At 34.2% G+C, this 6271-nt stretch overlaps 1 pseudogene; it reads left to right on the plus strand.

Moving 5' to 3' along the window:
• The first annotated feature begins 4567 nt into the window (after window positions 1-4567).
• LOC147430999 (heat shock cognate 70 kDa protein 2-like) lies at window positions 4568-5446 on the plus strand (annotated as a pseudogene).
• Window positions 5447-6271: the final 825 nt, after the last annotated feature.

The following is a 6271-nucleotide window of genomic DNA, read 5'->3' on the forward strand; positions in this document are numbered from 1 at the left end:
TTGGTATCATAACTTCTTATCCTTATAAAAAGGATGTCTAATCATTAGGTAAATACTTCAAAATCTAGACTTAACCTTTGTATTCAATCGTAACCCATCCAAGGTTAAATTTATAGTCTTAATTGGTAAATTCTTGACCTAGTAATTTCTTATTTGTCTATATAGGCATGATAACTTTTTCCACCGCTTCCCTAAGGGTTTTCTAAGCTCTCCTAACTTTCTTATAATTTTCTATGTCTTTTTCTTAATTTTCCCATCAGCTTTTACGCTAATAATCTACTTATTTTGGGCTTAATATTTATTGTATTTAATTTCTCTTGAAGATTCATTTCCTTAACTTGATATCATAGGTTTACACTTACTATAATTTTTTAAAAAACTTTTAACCACAAAGTCTATTTATTTTAATTAATCATTTGCTAAAAATAAGACTTTTGGTCAATTATAATTTACTAACATCACTAATTAACTATGGTATAATTACCACAAGTAGATAAGGATATTTTTGACCTTTGGTAATTATCTTATTATTTTCCAACTTAATTATATAATTTCCATCTTCAATTTTCAGCCAAAATTAGGATAATTTGACTTAGATAAATATCTATACTACTTATCTTACCTTGGTATAATTATCACGGCCTTTTCATCATGTAATATAGCTATACTAAATAGCATGTAATCATATAGCATGATTTACTAATTTCCCTCTTTAGTTTTTAGCTAGAAATAGTATAATTTGACTTAGATAAATATCTATACTACTTTTCTAACCTTGGAATAATTATTACGGACTTTTAGTCATGTAATCTAGCTCTGATAAATAGCATGTAATCATATAGAATGATTTACTAATTTCCTATTTTAGTTTTTAGCTAAAAAAAATATAATTTCACTTACATAAATATCTATACTACTTTTCTAACCTTGGCATAATTATCACACTTTTCATCATGTAATCTAGCTCTGATAAATAGCATGTAATTATAAAGCATGATTTACTAATTTCCCTCTTTAGTTTTTAGCTAAAAATACTATAATTTGACTTAGATAAATATCTATACTACTTTTCTAACCTTCGCATAATTATCAAGGCCTCTTTACCCTATAATACATCTCTAATAAATTGCATGTAATTATAGAACATGATTAACTAATTTCCTTCTTTAATTTACCCCTAAAAACAACGTAATTTCACTAAGATAATTAGTTAAACTAATTATCTGAGATAAGAATAATTATCACGAGTTTACTAACATCTTATTAACCTCTAATAAATAACTCAATTCAATTTGAATCTATTTGCTAATTTCCCCTATTTAAATTGTCCAAAAAACAGAGTATTTCTAATGAATTAATTAGCTAGATTAATTATCTTAGCTTCTTTGATTTATCATAGGTTTTCCAACACTTAATTAACCACTGATAAATATCTCACAGTATTTAAAATCAGTTTACTAATTTTCCCTATTTAATTTTCATTAAAACTAGAGTATTTCTCCTAAAGTAATTAGCTACATTCATTATCTAAGCTTATCCTAATTACCACAACTTTTTTAACACCTAATTAATCAGTGATAAATATATCACAGCATTTGAAATCATTTTAATAATTTTCCCTATTTAATTTTCATAAAAAAAAGAGTATTTCTGCTAAAGTAATTAGCTAGACTCATTATCTGAGCTTCTCCTAATTATCACAGGTTTTTTAACACCTAATTAACCATTGATAAATATATCACAACATTTGAAATCATTTACTAATTTCCCCTCTTTAAATTTCTCACAAAACACAGTATTTCTGCTAATGTAATTAGCTAAACTAATTATCTGAGCTTTTCCTAATTATCACGAGTTTCTTAACACCTAATTAACCACTAATAAATATATCACAACATTTGAAATCAATTTACTAATTTCCCCTATTTAAATTGCTCAAAAAATAGAGTAAGTATGCTAAATTAATTAGCTAGATTACTTTTCTGAGATTCTCCTAATTATCACGGGTTACTTAACACCTAATTAACCACTAATAAATATATCATGGCATTTGAAATCAATTTACTAATTTCCCCTATTTAAATTTCTTAAAAAACTGAGTATTTCTGCTAATGTAATTAGCTAAATTAGTTCCATGAGCTTCTATTAATTATCACGGGTTCCTTAACACATAATTAACTACTAATAAATATATCATGGCATTTGAAATCAATTTACTAATTTCCCCTATTTAAATTGCTAAAAAAACAGAGTGTTTCTTCTAAAGTAATTAGCTAGATTAATTATCTGAGCTTCTCCTAATTATCACGGGTTCGTTAACACCTAATAACCACTGATAAATATATCATGGCATTTGAAATCAATTTTCTAATTTCCCCTATTTAAATTTCTCAAAAAACAGAGTATTTCTGCTAAAGTAATTAGCTAGATTAATTTTCTGATCTTCTCTAAATTATCACGAGTTCCTTAACACCTATTTAACCACTGATAAACATATCACAGCATTTGAAATCAATTTACTAATTTTCCCTTTTTAATTGGCTCAAAAAAACAGAGTAATTCTTTCTAATTAATTAGGAAAATTACTCAAAAAATTACAGGATAATTTTCCTAGCTCAATGACTGTCTAATGCAACTTTGATAATTACCTTAACTTAATCTAAGCTTAATTAATATATTTACCATTAATCCATGGTTAATTTGGCTAATTTCAGTCCTAATATGATAGGATAATTAATTAGCTTAATATTACTAAGCTTAATTACAATAATCAGCAGAGATTAATTAATTAAGAGATGTTTTATGAGTATACATAGGCCTAATCTTTGATTTTTTAACAAAAGAGCTTAATCTAACCTTGCTAATTAAGAAGGATTAGGCTAATTACTGTTTAGGTTAATCAATTAGAGATTAATCTCTAATGATTTCTGAGTAGTGTTCTCTCTAGATGAGGGAGAGAGTATCAAGGCTCCGAGTCTGTGTAAAATGTGAAGCTAGGGGTCATATTTATAGTTTTCTGGCACTCATAAGCTCTCACCGGGTGAAAAAGGCAGTTGCTTGCAGTTCAAGCAGTCCCCTACAGGTCAAAAAACGCCCCCTGCTACTAAATGAGTCCCTGGCAAGTCAATGATGACCCTCCCATTATCTGCCAGCTTAAAAAAATATCAATTCTGCTATATTTTGACCTATTTTTGCTTAATTGGTAAATATCTTGTAAATATCGAGGAGGCCTTTAATAAAGCCTATGCTTAAATGATTACTGCAACCCTTCAATTTTACCTATTTTACTCAATTCACAGTGTAAACTTCCAAGGGTCATAACTATGCCAGTTTTTATCGGAATTCAATTCTGAAAATTTCTAGCCCGGGGTTTGCTGTGCTTAAGATTCCAAAATACCAATATTTGCCATGGTCGGACAATTCTACATTGCTTTTTCAAGAATCATATCAGTTTGATTAAGCTTTATACAACCTTTAAGGTTTTAGAAACTGGAAACCTTACAGGTGACTGGGTTTTAGTGTATGATAGTAGCCTTGATAACCAGCACACAGTCATGCGTAAGTTCTCAAAAAAATGGTTTGGACCGTATCTTGTAAAGCATGTGCATGAAAATGCTACTTACAGCTTGTCTGAACTAGATGGTACAGAAGTAAATATTCCCATTGCAGGAAAAAGGATCAACATGTTTAAGAGAAGAGGTTACAATGATCCAGAAAATGTTGATGAGAAGGAAGAGTCAAACACATGTGAAGATGAATCTTTGGAATCATCCAGTGAAGAAGAAAGCAAGGAAGATGTACAAGAGGACTGATCTTACAACAAAGAGAAAATGTGGCACATATCGGAGGATGTGCAGGTTTAGAGGGGATGGATGTCGTGCTGTGACACGTACATAATGGGAACGCATGCTACAAGATCTATCTTGTAACTTTTTAGATACATAATTATATTTCCTATAATGTACATATGCATATGCAAGTATAACAATAAGCTTTCTATCTCATCCTATTATTTATCTCAAGGGTAACGTATTCTTACTTTACCATCAAAAAGTATTATGGGAAAAGCGTCAATAGCTCAGCCTCTTTAACTTGGGGCAAAAATCATTGATTCTTTCTTTCTACCATCTCATTATTATCTCACACCCTATCTAGATCCTATATCTAGGGTAATTTCCAATCTATATATATTGTGGTGTGTAGGGCGTGAGCCCGCCCAAGGTGTAGTGTGAATGTCCCGAGGTCATGTGTGTGCCAAGATGATGGCAGTCCGTTGTAGCTTCATGATGATCAATATGAGTGGTTGCCTCGCTAGTGGAATGTAAGCCTAGTTTAGTCCCGTTTTCTGTGTACACCACATTGGTGGAGGCGGCGGGGGGCAATTGAGAGGCCTTTCTTGGTTTTCACTTTCTGGCTTGCGAACACACAGTGCCATGGCGAGCCTCATTTTTGACCCAGGATAGGGAGTGAACCCCGCTCAAAATATCTCTCTCTCTTGCTTGCATGGCGAACGTTGAACTGACAGAGAAGTAGTCACAATGCTAGTGTTATAGACGGCATCTTAAAAATGGAGCAGGAGGGGGCACTCGTCAGACTTCCCACAGACGCCCTGCTAGCAATCCTTAGGAAGCTGAGCCCACAAGACCCTCTGCGATGTGCCATCTATTTTCTCCTTCTCAGCTCTCACTTCTATGCTGAGTCCCTTTGGATGCTCCTCTGCAATCGATGGTGTCACGTAATCAACCTTTCCGCTTGGCAGTCCTCGGCCCATTCTACACTCTCCCTCTTCCACATCCTCTTCTCCTTGGATCACATCATTGGGGCCTGGACTGCTCAAGAGCAACAGCCATGGAACAAAGACATTACTGGAAATCCTAGGGCTCTCCGCAGGCTGAGAACTTCTTGTGAACGGGCCAAGAGGACCTTGTCATCCACTGCTCAGACAACCATTTAAATTGACTCCTTGTATGAAGGAATTGATTTCTATTCAACCATTACTAGAGCCAGGTTTGAGGAGTTGAACATGGATTTGTTCAGAAAGTGTATGGAGCCCGTTGAGAAGTGCTTAAGGGATGCCAAAATGGACAAGATCTCTACCCATGATGTTGTCCTTGTGGGAAGCTCAACCAGAATTCCCAAAGTTCAACAGCTTCTTCAGGACTTCTTTAATGGCAAGGAGCTTTGCAAGAGCATTAAACCTGATGAAGCAGTGGCATACGATGTTTCCATCCAAGCTGCTATACTTAGTGGTGAGGGTAATGATAAGATGCAAGATCTATTGCTGCCTGATGTCACTCCGTTGTCCCTTAGTCTGGAGACTGTTGGAGGTGTGATGACAGTATTGATTCCTCGCAACACAACAAACCCCCATTTCATTATCTTCTCCTCTTTTTTTTTCTTAGTTTTGATCATGTTCAGTTTGGCGTTTTCGCAAATGTTTCTTTAAACATTTGTTGGATCTAGCTCTTAGCATTACTTTGTGTTTAATAAAGAATGGAATCACACGCACCAAACCCCTTTTGGAAAAGATATAAGTCGTAAAAAGATCCCATACTTGTTATTATGATGCAGCCCTCAATCCTTCCTCGTCTTGTCCATTACATCGGGATAGCGACCTGATGTTTGCATAAGCAAGATGTTCGAGTTACATGCCTTGATGATGATCGGCATGATGACGAGTCTAGCCCCCAAGCTCCCCCCGAATGAGGCATTGGAGTTGATCCCTTTGTGTCGAGTACTTTCTCAGCCCTAAACTCTAAAAATATGTCCATCTTTTTCTCCCTAACGGGGGAGGTGTGGTGTGTAAGGCGTGAGCCCGCCCTAGGTGTAGTGTGAATGTCCCGAGGTCATGTGTGTTCCAAGATGATGGAAGTCCGTTGTAGCTTTATCATGATCAATATAAGTGGCTGCCTCGCTAGTGGAAGGTAAGCCTAGTTTAGTCCCGTTTTTCGTGTACACCACAATATTCTATGTATTTTTCATATTTTTCTTATATTTATTTTTAAATAGCTACTAGGAGGGAATCAAATCCTAGTGGGACACTAGGTGGCATGATTTCAAAGATACACTTATTTTAATGCATTATTGCAAGCATGATTACAAAACTTTGTCAAGGAGAAATGTCATGCTTTCATATGGCATGAGGTGTCCATTGGAATCAAATAGAAGTCTAAGCTAAGGGAACCACAAGAAGACTTTTGCTGCCAAAACTATATCCTATTTTGATGATTTTTTTACACAAGGTTTCAATCCGAATTGAAAAATTCATATA

This window comes from Adiantum capillus-veneris, chromosome 21, assembly GCF_014529385.1.
Source record: "Adiantum capillus-veneris isolate H3 chromosome 21, ASM1452938v2, whole genome shotgun sequence".
Taxonomy (NCBI): Eukaryota; Viridiplantae; Streptophyta; class Polypodiopsida; order Polypodiales; family Pteridaceae; genus Adiantum; species Adiantum capillus-veneris.